Consider the following 16737-nt stretch of genomic DNA (forward strand, 5'->3'; position numbering starts at 1 on the left):
CACTAATGCTGGAAAAGGTAAACTTAGCTCTTTTAATTATGGTCCTTGCACATGCTGAACCTAACACTTATGAAATGTGTCCCCTCACAGCGTTAAACCGTTTTGCAGGTGGAACTTTCCTTTGTCGTGTGACGCAGCACAGCCATCATTTTTACCCCCTTGGCGCCGTGCGCCGCCTCCTCAGCGTTGTTTGAATCTGTCCCGGAGCCTTGGCTGTTAGGTTAGCCCTTGGCCATGCACACATGTTGCGCTGCCCGTCTTCTGACATCATTTGGTGTCAGGCTGGCTGCGCCTGTGCGGGTGCGCTGGCCGAGATCCCGCCTCGCAGTGTCGTCTAATGTAATCCCACCGCGGGCCTGGGATCCGTGGCCATGCGCAGTGCATATCCTCGCCTCTCACTCCCCTCCCTACGGCTTCTTCAGACTGTGCGGTGTCACGGCCGTGGCATGCTATTAGGGATCAGCTGACACCGCACAGTCTTAAGAAGCCGTAGGGAGGGGAGTGAGAGGCGAGGATATGCACTGCGCATGGCCACGGATCCCAGGCCCGCGGTGTGATTACATTAGACGACACTGCGAGGCGGGATCTCGGCCAGCGCACCCGCACAGGCGCAGCCAGCCTGACACCAAATGATGTCAGAAGACGGGCAGCGCAACATGTGTGCATGGCCAAGGGCTAACCTAACAGCCAAGGCTCCGGGACAGATTCAAACAACGCTGAGGAGGCGGCGCACGGCGCCAAGGGGGTAAAAATGATGGCTGTGCTGCGTCACACGACAAAGGAAAGTTCCACCTACCGGACGATTTAACGGTGTGTGGGGACACATTTCATAAGTGTTAGGTTCAGCATGTGCAAGGAGCACCACGAAAAGTGGCACTTTTTCCCTTTGCATCATTACTGCTGCACAAGGTGGCTCCTTCAGTAACAAACGCCTGGGGGGGGGGGGGGGGGGGGGGGGGAGACAGGTTCCCTTAAATTTAACTTCTTGTGCCTGCGTGGCGGTCGCAGTACACGTTGCCGTATACACAGCAGGGGAACAGCTGGCGGTGCTGAACCCCACTAACACATTGGCGAGGTGTTTGGCTCTGTGCGTACAGCACTTCTGGACGGCAACTAGCGTTGTTGGAGCCCAGGGACAGGTGGAGGAGGAGGAGGTAGGAGGAGGTAGGAGGGATTGCCACACACACAGCAGGGGAACAGCTGACGTTACTGAACCCCAATAACAGAGGAGGGACTGTTGACTGTGCGGACAGCACTACTGGACGGCAACTAGCGTTGTTGGAGCCCAGGGACAGGTGGAGGAGGAGGAGGTAGGAGGGATTGCCACACACACAGCAGGGGAACAGCTGACGTTACTGAACCCCAATAACAGAGGAGGGACTGTTGACTGTGCGGACAGCACTTCTGGACGGCAACTAGCGTTGTTGGAGCCCAGGGACAGGTGGAGGAGGAGGAGGTAGGAGGAGGTAGGAGGGATTGCCACACACACAGCAGGGGAACAGCTGACGTTACTGAACCCCAATAACAGAGGAGGGACTGTTGACTGTGCGTACAGCACTACTGGATGGCAACTAGCGGTGTTGGAGCCCAGGGACAGGTGGAGGAGGAGGAGGTGGAGGAGGTAGGAGGGATTGCCACACACACAGCAGGGGAACAGCTGACGTTACTGAACCCCAATAACAGAGGAGGGACTGTTGGGACTGTGCGGACAGCACTTCTGGACGGCAACTAGCGTTGTTGGAGCCCAGGGACAGGTGGAGGAGGAGGAGGTAGGAGGAGGTAGGAGGGATTGCCACACACACAGCAGGGGAACAGCTGACGTTACTGAACCCCAATAACAGAGGAGGGACTGTTGACTGTGCGTACAGCACTACTGGACGGCAACTAGCGGTGTTGGAGCCCAGGGACAGGTGGAGGAGGTGGAGGAGGTAGGAGGGATTGCCACACACACAGCAGGGGAACAGCTGACGTTACTGAACCCCAATAACAGAGGAGGGACTGTTGACTGTGCGGACAGCACTTCTGGACGGCAACTAGTGTTGTTGGAGCCCAGGGACAGGTGGAGGAGGAGGAGGTAGGAGGAGGTAGGAGGGATTGCCACACACACAGCAGGGGAACAGCTGACGTTACTGAACCCCAATAACAGAGGAGGGACTGTTGGGACTGTGCGTACAGCACTACTGGACGGCAACTAGCGGTGTTGGAGCCCAGGGACAGGTGGAGGAGGAGGAGGTGGAGGAGGTAGGAGGGATTGCCACACACACAGCTGGGGAACAGCTGACGTTACTGAACCCCAATAACAGAGGAGCGACTGTTGGGACTGTGCGGACAGCACTTCTGGACGGCAACTAGCGTTGTTGGAGCCCAGGGACAGGTGGAGGAGGAGGAGGTAGGAGGAGGTAGGAGGGATTGCCACACACACAGCAGGGGAACAGCTGACGTTACTGAACCCCAATAACAGAGGAGCGACTGTTGGGACTGTGCGGACAGCACTTCTGGACGGCAACTAGCGGTGTTGGAGCCCAGGGACAGGTGGAAAAGCAGAGGAACACAATGTAGGCCGAAGCCTGAGAAAGTCGAAAGGGAACCTTTAACCCCCCCCCCCCCAAGGCGTTTGTAGCTGAAAGAGCCAGCTTGTGCAGCACAAAAGATGCAAAAGGAAAAGGTGGCTCTTTTCATCATGCTCCTTGCAAACACAGAACTAAACACTTATAAAATGTGTCCCCTGAAACCGTGAAACCGTCCCGGAGGTGGGACTTTCCTTCGTAATATGACGCAGCACAGCCGTCATTCCTACCCCCCCGGCGCCGTGCCCCGGCTCCTCAGCGTTGTTTGATTCCGTCCCGGAGCCTGCGCTGTTATGTTATCCCGTGGCCAGGCACACTTAGCGCTGCCCATCTTCTGACATCATTTGGTGTCAGGCTGGCTGCGCCTGTTCGGCCGCGCTGGGAGAGAGCCCGCCTCGCAGTGTCTTCTGATTTAATCCCACTGGGGGCCTGGGATCCATGGCCATGCGCAGTGCATATCCTCGCCTCTCACTCCCCTCCCTACGGCTTCTTAAGACTGTGCGGTGTCACGGCCGTGGCATGCTATTAGGGACCAGCTGACACCGAACAGTCTGAAGAAGCCATAGGGAGATGAGTGAGAGGTGGAGGTTCAGATATGCACTGCGCATGTCCATGGATCCCAGGCCCCCAGTGGGATTAAATCAGAAGACACTGCGAGGCGGGCTCTCGGCCAGCGCGGCCGCACAGGCGCAGCCAGCCTGACACCAAATGATGCCAGAAGACGGGCAGCGCTAAGTGTGCCTGGCCACGGAAAAACATAACAGCGCAGGCTCCGGGACGGAATCAAACAACGCTGAGGAGCCGGGGCACGGCGCCGGGGGGGTAGGAATGACGGCTGTGCTGCGTCATATTACGAAGGAAAGTCCCACCTCCGGGACGGTTTTACGGTATCAGTGGACACATTTTATAAGTGTTAAGTTCTGCGTGTGCAAGGAGCTAAACAAAAATAGCTACCTTTTCCTTGTGCAGCATTACTGCTGCACAAGGTGGCTCTTTCAGTAACAAACGCCTTGGGGGGGGGGGGGGGGGACAGATTCCCTTACATTTCAGTTGTTGTGTCAGCGTGGCGGTCGCAGGACACATTGCCGGCTACACAGCTGGGGATCAGCTGACGTTACTGAAACCCAATAACACTGGGTCGTATGTTTTGACTGTGCAGACGGCACTTCTGAGCCTCAACTGGCGGTGTTGGAGCCCAGGAATTTAAGTTCAGGTGGTAGAAAGATGAACACAACAGGAGACCTGGATAAAGTATACAGTGACCTAATTATTTAATCAGGAAGAGGAGTGGCAAATTCCTGCGAGATCCAGGCCTTGTTCATTTTCAGGAAAGTAAGCCGGTCAACGTTATCGGAGGATAGTCGCATGCGACGGTCAGTTAGTACACCACCTGCAGCACTAAAGACACGTTCCGATAATACACTGGCCGCAGGGCAAGACAGCACCTCCAATGCATACTGGCTTAGCTCTGGCCATGTATCCAGCTTTGAGACCCAAAACTTGAAAGGGGAAGAGCCGTCTGGGAGTACAGCAAGAGGGCAAGACATGTAGTCTGTCACCATCTGACGGAACCGTTGCCTCCTGCTGACTGGAGCCGTCTGTGATGGTGTAGACTTTTGTGGGGGGCACAGAAAACTGTGCCACAGTTGGGCCATACTGGTCTTGCCTTGGGCAGAGGCACTGCTTCTGCTCCCTCTTTGTGCAGAGCCTCCACCACTGCCTGGACGCACTGAGCTGCTTTGGAATGCACTAGCAGCACTTCTCTCAGTTGGAATGGAGAAGATGATGGAATTGACCAGTGTGTCTTGGTACTCCCGCATTTTTCGGTGTGATGAGGCTTTCTACGTTGTCCCGGTAGCGAGGATCGAGGAGGGTGAACACCCAATAATCAGACATGTTGAGAATGTGGGCGATGCGGCGGTCGTTTCTCAGGCACTGCAGCATGTAATCCACCATGTGCTGCAGACTGCCAACTGCCCAAGAAACGCTGTCCCCTGCTGGAGGCGTGATCTCTGCCCGCTCGTCATCACCCCACCCTCGCTGTACACACTGAGTACTGGACAATTGTGTAACTCCCTCCTCTGGACGGATGTCTTCCTCCTCCATTGACTCCTCCTCATCCTCCTCACAAACTGTCCCCTGCCTACGCGTTTGTGAGGAACCACGTGGCGCTGACTGTCCAGAAGATGATGGAAATGGTGAATCCTCATCCTCCACCTCTTCCACAACATCATCCCTTAGCGCTTGCAGTGATTTTTCAAGCAGGCAGATAAGGGGGACAGTCATGCTGACTAGTGCATCATCTGCACTCGCCATCCGCGTGGAATAATCAAAGGGACGCAAAACCTGGCAGACGTCATTCATAGTGGCCCACTCTGTGGTTGTGAAGTCTGTACGGCGCTGAGTGCGACTTCTTTGCGCCTGAAGCAGCTGGTACTCCATTACAGCTTGCTGCTGCTCACACAACCGCTCCAACATATGTAACGTGGAATTCCACCTGGTAGGTAGGTCACATATGATGCGATGTTCCGGCAGGCGGTGTCGGCGCTGCAGAGCCGCAATGCGCGCTTTTGCCGTGCTGGAACGCCGCAAGTGAGCACACTCTAGGCGGACCTTGTGCAGCAGTGCATCAAGATCCGGATAGTCCCTCAAAAAGCTCTGCACGACCAAATTGAGCACATGTGCCAGACATGGGATGTGAGTGAGGTTGCCGAGGCCCAGAGCTGCCACCAGATTTCGGCCATTATCACACACTACCATGCCTGGCTGGAGATTCGCTGGCACAAACCACACATCGCTCTCCTGCTTGATGGCATTCCAGAGCTCCTGCGCTGTGTGGCTACGATTCCCCAAAAAAATTAATTTCAAGACGGCCTGTTGACGTTTGGCCACGGCTGTGCTCATGTCGGTCGTAACAGGTACACGTTCATCACGGGTCCATGTGGAGGTGGACTGTGACGGCTCCTGCAGCGATGATTCTGAGGAACTGGTGTAAGAGGAGGAGTCAATGCGTACAGAATGGATTCCTGCAATCCTTGGAGTGGGCAGGACACGTCCTGCGCCACTCGCACGGTCTGTACCCGGCTCAACGACATTAACCCAATGGGCAGTGAGGGAAAGGTATCGCCCCTGTCCATGTTGACTGGTCCACGCATCGGTGGTGAGGTGGACCTTGCTACTGACGGCGTTCAGTAGCGCGTGTTTTATGTGTCCCTCCACATGCTTGTGCAGGGCAGGGACGGCTTGCCTGCTGAAGTAAAAGCGGCTGGGCACATTGTACTGTGGGACTGCCAATGACATCAAGTCACGGAAGCTGTCAGTCTCCACCAGCCTGAATGACAGCATTTCCAGTGACAGAAGTTTGGCAATGCCTGCAGTCAGAGCCTGTGCTCGTGGGTGGTTTGACGAGAAAGGCCGCCTTTTCTCCCATGCCTGTACTACCGATGGCTGTAGACTGGGCTGGGAGTGTGTGGATGACTGGGAAAGTGGTGCTGCGGGTGGAATTACAGCGGGTCTCTGGACAACAGGGCCAGAGGTTCTTCCACGGCGATCCTGGGAGGAAGCCGAACCAGCTGCGTGTGAGCTGGAGGAAGAGGCAAGACGAGCTGAAGAGGTGGTAGCTGCCGCTGTTGGTTGGCCTAGCTCTTCAGTGTGTTTTTCTAACTCCGCCGGGTGCCTGGTGCGCACATGTTTCCACATGTTGGAGGTATTGAGGTTGCTGACATTTTTCCCTCTTTTGACTTTTTGATGACACACCTTGCATCTGACATAGCAAATGTCATCTGCAACTGTGTCAAAAAAGGACCAGGCACTGCAAGTCTTGGGAGCGCCCTTTTTGGCTTTTGGAAGAGACATGCTCCTAACGGGTGCCAAAGCGGAGGCTGCAGGATCCGCAGTCTTCCCCCTCCCTCTCCCTCTTTGGGCCGTACGGGGAATCTCTTCCTCAGAGCTGCTCCCACCACCTTCCTGTCCCTCACGCCAAGATGGGTCAAGGACCTCATCATCTACACTACCCTCTGCCCCCAACTGCTCCTCCTGGGTAGTCTCAGCAGCAGAGCACGCACCAGTAAGTGGCACCTGAGTGTCATCATCAGCTGATGCGGCCTGCGATGTGGTGACCGGAGCCACTGGCCCACCCGCCTCTTCAGAGGAAGAGAGAAAAAGCTGTTGGGCATCACTGCACCCTGCCTCTTCTTCCATTTCTCCAATGCTGCTTGGCTGGCCCCCTGTTTCCAAGCCAAGAGATTCAGAGAACAGAAGTAGAGACGGCTCCTGTCCTGGGCTCTCTGTCTGCCTGGGCAATTTGGCAGGTGGTGAAGAGACAGATGGCTGCTCTCCAGTGCTCTGTGTCTGAGAGGATGTGGCACTAATTGAAGTTGATGCATTAGCTGCCATCCATCCGACAACGGCTTCAATTTGTTCTTCACGCAGCAGCGGTGTACGGCGCTCTGACACAAAGCTGCGCATGAATGACTGTTGCCTGGTGAAAGTGGGTGCTGATGAGTCACCGGTGCCCGCAGCAGGCACAGAATCCCCACGTCCCCTCCCTGCTCCGCGCCCACGCCCACGTGCCTTACTCACTGCCTTCTTCATCTTGGTTGACTGATAAAGATAAGCAGAAAAGTACTAACGGCTTTGTGTGCTTATTCCTGAACAACTCCTCCTAACAGGTATAAGAAACACTAATTTTCTAAAGTGTGGACTAGACTTTAATATGAGCTAATGTGGCCTACACAAATGTAAAGTGGTGTAACTGGTGTGTTTGGTGAACTTTATTATTTATTTATTTTTTGGGGGCTGAACTGACAACAGATAGAGCTGCAGTCACACGGAGACCGTGCAGACAGACGTAAACGGCGCTGCAAGGCCCAAAAACCCTCCTCTACGTTACCCTATGTAGTGTTTTCCACAAGTTAGCTGGAGACGGGTGGAAAGACACTAATAGGAATTTTTTGAAAAAATGTGCAGCAGCCTGCACTACTTAAAACAAAATGAAAATTGATTTGGCGGTATGACGCAGTGAAGAACCCTGAGCTGGAGACAACCAGGCTATGGCTGCTCACAGACTACAGGGCGAGCTGCAGTCACACGGAGACCGTGCAGACAGCCGTAAACGGCGCTGCAAGGCCCAAAAACCCTCCTCTATGTTATCCTATGTAGTGTTTTTCCACAAATTAGCTGGAGACGGGTGGAAAGACACTAATAGGAATTTTTTGAAAAAATGTGCAGCAGCCTGCACTACTTAAAACAAAATGAAAATTGATTTGGCGGTATGACGCAGTGAAGAACCCTGAGCTGGAGACAACCAGGCTATGGCTGCTCACAGACTACAGGGCGAGCTGCAGTCACACGGAGACCGTGCAGACAGCCGATAACGGCGCTGCAAGGCCCAAAAACCCTCCTCTACGTTATCCTATGTAGTGTTTTTCCACAAATTAGCTGGAGACGGGTGGAAAGACACTAATAGGATTTTTTTGAATAAATTAGCAGCAGACTACACTACTTGGAAAAAAAAAAAAAAAAAAAAGAACAGTATGAGGCAATGAACCACCCTCCCTGAACTGAATACAACCAGCTATGGATGGCCTATGTGGCTGCACTCAGACTAGAGAGTGGGCTGCACTCACACACACACACACAGACCTTGCAGATCGCTGTGAAAACAGCGCTACAAGGCAAAAGCAAGGTGAATAGTAGGTGAACACAGCGGTTGCTAAATTAGCCTTTGGAAAGCACAAAGAAGCAAATCGCTATCTCTAAACTGGCCCTCAGTCAGCAAACAGCGTCCTGTCACTAACTGAATTCACAGCAGAGTGATCGCAAAATGGCGCCAGCGACTTTTAAACTGCATCATGACATCATTTCAGCAGCCAATCACAGCCTTGCCAGTAGTTTCATGCCCTCCATGCTAAACAGGATGTGCCCACACTTGGAATCATTCTGATTGGCTGAATTTGTGCATTTTGAATCTGGGAACTTCCGATTCCGGTATCCGATACGCGGCAAGTATCGGAATACCGGTATCGGAATTCCGATACCGCAAGTATCGGCCGATACCCGATACTTGCGGTATCGGAATGCTCAACACTAGTGTCAATGCGTCGCAAATGCGTCACTAATGTTAGTCAATGCAGAAAAAAACGCATCCTGCAAGCACTTTTGCAGGATGCGTTTTTTCGGCAAAACGACGCATTGCGACGTATTGCAGTTAACGCCAGTGTGAAAGTAGCCTTAGATGCATTTTTTGTGTTTAAGTGTTTTTTATTGAATTTTACATTTGAACAGGGATAGGAATGGTCATAGGAAAGGGGGAAAGGGAAGGTATGGGATACATAAGGGAAACAGTAAAAATAGAGAACCCTTGTACAATTTCTGAAAAATGATAATAATAAACTTAATACAGAAAGAGAAAAAAAAAAAAAATACAATAAAGTTCAACATAAAATTTAGGTACACAGCAAAGACTTGCCATACCTATTGCAAGGAGCTCAATGGAGAGATACCGAACACAACGCACCTCAACACACCTGCTCAATGTGAAACTTATTATTCCAAATTTTCCACTTTTTGGTATATTTATGAATATTGTTGTTAGCCACCGCGAATCTCCACTCTAAGTCACTATGCTGTCTTATCCTATCAAGGATATCCGAGAATTTGGGAACATCAGTTTTTTTCCACCAATAAGCTAGAGTCACCTTAACCACTAGGAGGACATGTATAATGACATACCTAACTGAACTATCGAGTGTTTCCATGTCCAGTGATAAGAGTGCTATCCCTGGAGTGATCCGAAAATCACTAGATAAATGATTAATATGTTGCGACACCTGAGACCATAGTCTCTTAATTTTCGGGCAGCTCCAAAACAAATGAAGAAGGTTCCCCTGTTGACCACAATCTCTCCAACACAAAGAAGAATTCTCCGAATTAATATGCGACAGTCGAACCGGAGTATAATACCATCTCGACAAAACTTTGAAGTAACATTCGTGAAGAGACATTGATATGTTAGATTTATACGTGCTTCTGATGGCATCGTCCCAATGTTCCACCTGGATAGTCACTCCCAAATCTGACTCCCATTTTCTCATATAGGTATTTTTAACATTGTTAAGATCCCTGATAACAAGCCCACACAAATGACGCATGCTCCAGATATTTTTATTTTTAGGATTGCACAGCAGTGAAGAAAGTTTCAAAATCTAGAAACTTCCCTTTTATAATTTTGGTAATGCTCTCTTTTAACATGAAAAAAGACATCAGTTCAGAGGATGGAATGCCAAACTTAGTCCTGATCTCCTGAAAAGTTAGAAATTTGTTCCCATTATGTACATCTCCCACTCTCTTAACTCCTGATTTGTTCCATACCTCAGGCATAGTTAGATCCACTATCAGCGCCAAAAGAGATAATGGAATTTTCAGAACCTGCTCCATTTTCCTATAATTTTTATGTGGTTTGATAAGTTTCCTCCAGGCAAAGATCAATGACTGAAACACAGGGTGCGAGGAGTTTCTAGCTGAATTATGAAGGAGAAAGTCAAAGAAGATTTTCCTAACCGAATCCACTCCACTCATCTCACTCTCTAAGCCTAGCCAAGCGGGCCCTGGCCCAGCACCACTGAACCAGTGCCAACTCTGCTTAATCAAAGAAGCCAGATAGTATGCATATACATTGGGTAAACCTGCACCCCCGTGAGACTTATGCTTGTGAAGAACATCTGCTGATATTCTGGCCCGTTTGCCGTTCCACACAAAAGAGTGAATCATAGCTTGGATCCTGTAAATACTCTGAGAAGGCAGAATTACAGGCAAGGATCTGAAAATGTATAAAATTTTTGGCAGTATAAACGTCTTAATTGATAATATTCTTCCAAAGATAGTGAGTTCTAACCTTGCAAAAAAAGAAAAATCCTTTGTAATTATACTAATAATAGAGTCCAAATTTACCCTAACCGTGGCTTGTATTGACCCCGCTATTTTAATGCCCAAATATGTTAGTTCTTTTTCTTCCCAAGTAAACTCAGATTGGCCTCTCAACTCGCCTATCTCCACGTTGTTCATATTAAACGTTATAAACTTAGATTTATGGTGGTTTATTTTAAAGTACGAGGCTTTGGAGAAGCTCTCTAGTTCACCTGAGAGAGCTTTGAAAGAGTTAGCAGGGTCAAGTAACGTGAGAAATAGGTCATCAGCAAATAAGCCTATTTTATATTGACGTGAGGGTAGTATAAAGCCCTTAATCTCCCTGCAAGCTCTAATTTTTTCCGCCAAAGGTTCAATGGCCATGGCGAACAACAGAGGGGACAGAGGACATCCTTGTCTCGTTCCATTAGTTATATGAAACGAATTAGAGAAAAAATTATTGGCATAGATTCTGGCACTGGGACCCGAATAAAGTGCAAAGACTTTTGATACAAACTGTTCGTTAAATCCAAATTTCGTGAGAGTTGTCCTCAAATAAAGCCAATTCATTCTGTCAAATGCCTTTTCGGCATCCAGTGCCAGAAAAGCCGATTTAAATCCGGAACTCTTAGCCAAGTGCATCAGATTGATCACCCTTCTTGTTCCATCGGATGCCTGTCTCCCCTCTGTGAACCCAATCTGATCATCCAACAACAGATGCGGAAGAATACTTTTAAGGCGATCCGCCAATATCTTTGAATATATTTTGATGTCGCAATTAATGAGCGAGATCGGCCTATAGTTCTGAATCCTCTCAGGATCCCCCCCCGTCTTTGGAATCATAACTATAGTGGCTTCCAACATTTCTGTAGGGAATGAGCCCCGAGTGGATGCAGAATCAAAAACAGAGGCCAAATGGGAAGTCAATAGTTTTGAGAACGATTTATAATATTCCCCGGAGAAGCCATCCGGCCCCGGTGCTTTTAGGTTTGGTAACTTGGTAATGACCTTCATTATTTCCTTTTCTGTAAAGGGTCTATTAACAAACTCTAAGTCCAACTCGCCAATCTTTGGAAGATTGACCCCCTGTAAAAAGGAATCTATTGTCTCCGAGTTCACCAGCGGAGTCGATGGGTCATCTCTTAAATTATACAATTTCTGGAAATATTCGGCAAACGAGCCAACAATATCTCTGGGGTGGGTCTTACTTTCACCTGAAAGGGAGACAATCTTATGGATTCCTCTATTGACTCTCTCCCTCTTAAGCTTCCTCATCATATACCTTGTTGGTTTATTCACCGAGGAATATATTTTGTACTTAGATGCTTTAATAATTGCATCATAATCCTTGAAAATCTCCACTCGCAAGCTCTGTCTGAGTTTCGCAATCTCTGCCTGAATGGATACAGACGGAGCTCCTAATTTAAGTTGTTCCTCCTCTTTTCTGCTAATTTGGGCTTGTAACTGAATGATAGTCTCCCTCCTTTTCTTTTTATGTCTTGATTGTATCTGCATGAGTCCTCCCCTGATCACAGCCTTATGAGCGTTCCACAGAATGAATGGATTCACTCCACTATGTATATTATCCTTAAAATAATTGGTAATAAGATTTTCAATCTCCAGTTTTGACTCTGGTATTGCGTACAAGGCTGCGTTATTTTTCCATCTAAAGACATTGTCAGGAGGAGGACCCAGCAAAAACTCAACAAGCACAGGGGTGTGGTCCGAAATTGTTTTCTTTAGGAACTCCATTTTTTTAAATTTAGTCAAAGTGAATATATTAGTGACGACAAGATCAATCCGGGAGGCCGTCCCGTGTACGTCCGAGAAATGAGAGTATTCGCGTGATGTGGTATTCAGGCAACGAAAAACGTCGTACAACTCATTCTGAACTAACCAATTCTTCAACATTGGTGCCTTGTGACGAACTGAAGAGGATGAGTCCATGTTGCTATCTGGGACTATATTAAAATCCCCCAGCAGGATGAGATCACCAGTCTTCACATCGTCAATCTGCTTCTGTAATTTGCTAAGAAATTTAATGTGTCCTTTATTTGGAGCATATATATTCACCACCGTGCATGGCCTATTCTGGAGCATGCATACAAGTATGTGGTATCTACCAAGGGAGTCTGTGATTTCCTTAACCAGCTGAAATGGGACGGTGCCATGCACCATGGTAATGACTCCGGCCTTTTTCCTTGTGTTCAGAGATTTAAAAATATGGGGAAAATTCTTATTGTGAAAAATTGGTTGGTGGTCAGCAGCCATTTTAACCTCCTGCAGGCAAACGAGCTCAGCACGAACATGTCCGATCTCTCTCCACAGAGCGAACCTCTTATTTGGGCTATTGAGGCCCCTAACATTGTACGACAAAATCTTCATTTAAACCAATAGCAACACAGAACAAGTTATTTAATAAAACGACTTATGAACCAGGAACACGACTAACTGTATAACCAAATAACAAGGAGTTCTCCTGGAGGACTCCACTATATATGGTGTCTCACCTTAGAGTGGGGGAAAAAAAAAAGAACAAAATGTGACTAAGATCCCACACAGACCTCTTATGTATACATGGGTTACAGTTATCCCACAACGTCATCCACTAATCCTTATCCCTAAAACCTGGCTCTTCCATAAGGTATTTAATGAATCTTTGACCCTCCTGCGGCGAATTCACAACCTGGTTTTTATTGTTGTACCATATCAAGAGCTTCGTAGGAAAGCCCCATCTATATGGTACCTTCAGTTCCCTGAGTTTATGTGTAACCTCTCGGAAGGATCTCCTCGCCTCCATGGTCTCTTTTGAGAAATCCGAAAAAATTTGAATATCTTTATATGGCTCAGGAAGGGAGCCTTTTTCTCTCAGCTTTTTCAGAACTATCTCCTTGGATTCAAAGAAATGAACCCTGAGGATAGTATCCCTAGGCTTTTCCTGTGAGACCCCCTTAGGCCTTGGCAGGCGGTGTATTCGGTCAATTTTAAGTTCCAACTCGGTCAGGTCAGGGGACAACTTTTTAAATAGCTTTTTAGTATATTCTGATAGGTCATCTTGAAGGACTGTTTCTGGAACACCCCTTATCTTCAAGTTGTTCCTTCGACTACGGTCTTCCAAATCCGTAACTTTACTTTTGAGGGACAAAACTTCTGCTTTAAGGAGGGAATTCTCCTTTGAAAGATAGACAACATCCTTCTCTGCCTGGACTAATCTTTTTTCGTACCTCTCAAATTTCTGACCTAGACTATTGTAAGATTCCTGCATAGTTTTAGTCTGAGCTTCAAGTCCTAGTCTCATCGAATCTCCAAAGGATTTGAAAAGATTTGCCAAATCCCCCATAGTGGGCTGCCTGTTGGAACCTATATATTCCTCAAAATTGACTGTGAGAGAAGGGACCTCAAATGAAGGGGTAGTGTTTTCGTGGTCTTGTTTCTTTTTTCGCCTATCCGGACTAGTATTAGGTGTGTAATCATCTGAAGGACTATCAGAGTCCCGTGAAGAAGGGCCTTCTGTATGCTCTTGTTCACCAAAGCCCTTTCTTTTAAACGATTTGGAGGTGTCCATCTCCTCTGTAATTATCTCTTTTACTGGTAATGATTTAGTAGGTTTCCCAGGATTACTGACCCTGGGCGGCGTTTTGGGTGGCATTTTAGACACTGGAGTTTTAATATTGACCCCCCCTGATAGTACTTTACTATATGTCAAGGTGCGTGGGTGTTTTAAGTAAGAAGGTTTCGACTCTCCTCTTCTTAATGGTGATCTGGATTTTATGGGACTAAATAAATTGGGGAAGTCCCCATGTGATTTGGAAAAAGCCCCTAACGAGTTCCTACTGCCCCTTTGTGAGCTTTTACTAGTCGTACCTCTATCCGATTGCATCCCAAAATCTCTAGTTCAACAAGCAATAGCTTAAACAAGTTAGCCAGGAGTTTGAAGCACAAAAAAAACAGTAATGAGTCAAATCAGTTGGCCCTGTGGATAAAACAGTGAGGGAAGCTATAGGACAAAAGTTATCTATTAATCTGTAATGAAACAGTAAGACTGTAAAATTATAAGTAACAAATATACAAAGCCTTATAAATGCAAACAAAACTCCGTCCCAAAATTGCTCTATATTTTATCCTGGGACACAAAATAATTGCTGGTCTTCACCAATTCTCAGCCAGAAAGCAGCTCTGCAGTTAATAAGCAGCATCAGGTGTCTGTGAAGTGTTAACAATGTTTTGCTGGTCAGTGCAACATAAGAGACCACTGTTGAGGAGATCATACAGGCTGGATGCTAACAGGCAGGGAGCAGCCGGATCTATTTTCAGGCTTGTAGTGCAATGCCCTGCAGATCGGCCAGTGCCAGCAAGAAGAGTTCAATTGTACCTCGCCTCTGTCGTCCAGATGAGACCTCTTGTCGGTCAACGGGTCCTCGGCATCCACAGATAAAGTGGTTCTAGCTTGTACAAAGCAGTCTGCACTTCAGTGGGCACCACACAGAGCGATATCCCTCCGCCGCATCTCAGTCTCCCATACAAGATGCCGGACGGCTACAGTAATCAAATGCTCCAAAGTTCCTCACTCTGTTTAATCTTGGGGAGTCCCACCTCACTCAGGGTCTTCTTTTAAGCTACAGCAGGCCAATTCAATGCTGCACACAGTCTGTAATCACAGCAGTTCAATGCATGACAGTCAATGGAAGGGGCTGCACTACTTTTTTAGAAGCAATATTACAACTTTGTAAAGCTGACATTGGAAGTGAAAATCCTTAATGTGCCCTCTCTGTGACGATCTGTATTGACCTCTCAGCACCCACCGACCTCACCCAGGTCTCTGGGGGGCCAAAATAAGTCTAAATATGCGGTTTTGTTGAAAGAAAGTGTGAATATGAGATTGTATCCCTCCGCCACTCACCAACTGTCTTTACTGCAGAAATTCAGGGATCAACGTCGTTTTCTTGGTTGTGCCTCTTCATTGGGGGCCCATAAAGTTCCTTATTGTGCTTTCCTAGGGTAAATTAATCCCTCAGCATAGTCTTGAAGTATTCCAAATGGGTGTAAATGATATATGAAAGTATCCCTCCTCCTCTTCAGTTCCACAGTGTTCCTCAGCTTTCAGAGAATATATCTTCAGTATTTTCAATTCTAATATTCCAATTTTAAACCCAGGGAGGGCACAGCAGATTCCCACAAGTTGTAAGTCCAGGGATGAGTGGTTAGATAACCCCAATGTAAGCTTTTTTTGTAGCTTTTTGATGTCTATGTGGGAGCTCAGAACTCCTGCTGCTTACATCCAAGAGCCCAGGCCACGCCCCCCCTTAGATGCATTTTTTAACAATAAAAACTCTTGTTAATAAGTGTGTGTCTTGTAGTCCGGAAGCAGCTTAGTGTGGAGGAAAACAGCAACACCGCATCCTTCCCAATCAGAGAGGGAGCTCCCTCTCTCCTCCTGCCTGACACTGATCCATGTGATCGGTCCAGTGCAGGAGAGGAAGCTGAGGGAGATGAGACCTTATGCACCAGTAATTCCAGGACCTTTCAGGTCATGTGATTAATCACATGACTTAAGAGGTGCTTGCTTGAGTTAATCAAGTGGCAGGTCTTGCAAATGTTCAGATTGTGCAGCCTCCGTACAGGTACTGATCAGGATCTGCATGATGTGGTAATGTAAAGTGTGTGCATATATGTCTATATATGCATGCAGCAGAGCTGTGTACTTCTATATATGCATGTAGCAGAGCTCTGTATGTCTAAGTCTATTGTGTATGTCTAAATGTGCATACAGCAGAACTATGTGTGCATGTTTGTGTGCATATGTAGCAGAGATATGTGTCTATACGGGTAAGTAGCAGAGCTGTGTGTGTCTATACGGGTAAGTAGCAGAGCTGTGTGTGTCTATACGGGTAAGTAGCAGAGCTGTGTGTGTCTATACGGGTAAGTAGCAGAGCTGTGTGTGTCTATACGGGTAAGTAGCAGAGCTGTGTGTGTGTCTATACGGGTAAGTAGCAGAGCTGTGTGTGTCTATACGGGTAAGTAGCAGAGCTGTGTGTGTCTATATGGGTAAGTAGCAGAGCTGTGTGTGCCTATACGGGTAAGTAGCAGAGCTGTGTGTCTATACGGGTAAGTAGCAGAGCTGTGTGTCTATACGGGTAAGTAGCAGAGCTGTGTGTCTATATGGGTAAGTAGCAGAGCTGTGTGTGCCTATACGGGTAAGTAGCAGAGCTGTGTGTCTATACGGGTAAGTAGCAGAGCTGTGTGTCTATACGGGTAAGTAGCAGAG

General features: G+C 48.1%; 1 protein-coding gene across 3 annotated transcripts in view; it reads right to left on the reverse strand.

Annotated features, from left to right (window-relative positions):
• Positions 1-16737, reverse strand: part of STAT2 (signal transducer and activator of transcription 2) — a 150455-nt gene that overhangs the window by 86699 nt on the left and 47019 nt on the right. The window lies entirely within an intron of this gene.

The sequence above is a fragment of the Ranitomeya variabilis genome, chromosome 3 (assembly GCF_051348905.1).
Source record: "Ranitomeya variabilis isolate aRanVar5 chromosome 3, aRanVar5.hap1, whole genome shotgun sequence".
Taxonomy (NCBI): domain Eukaryota; kingdom Metazoa; phylum Chordata; class Amphibia; order Anura; family Dendrobatidae; genus Ranitomeya; species Ranitomeya variabilis.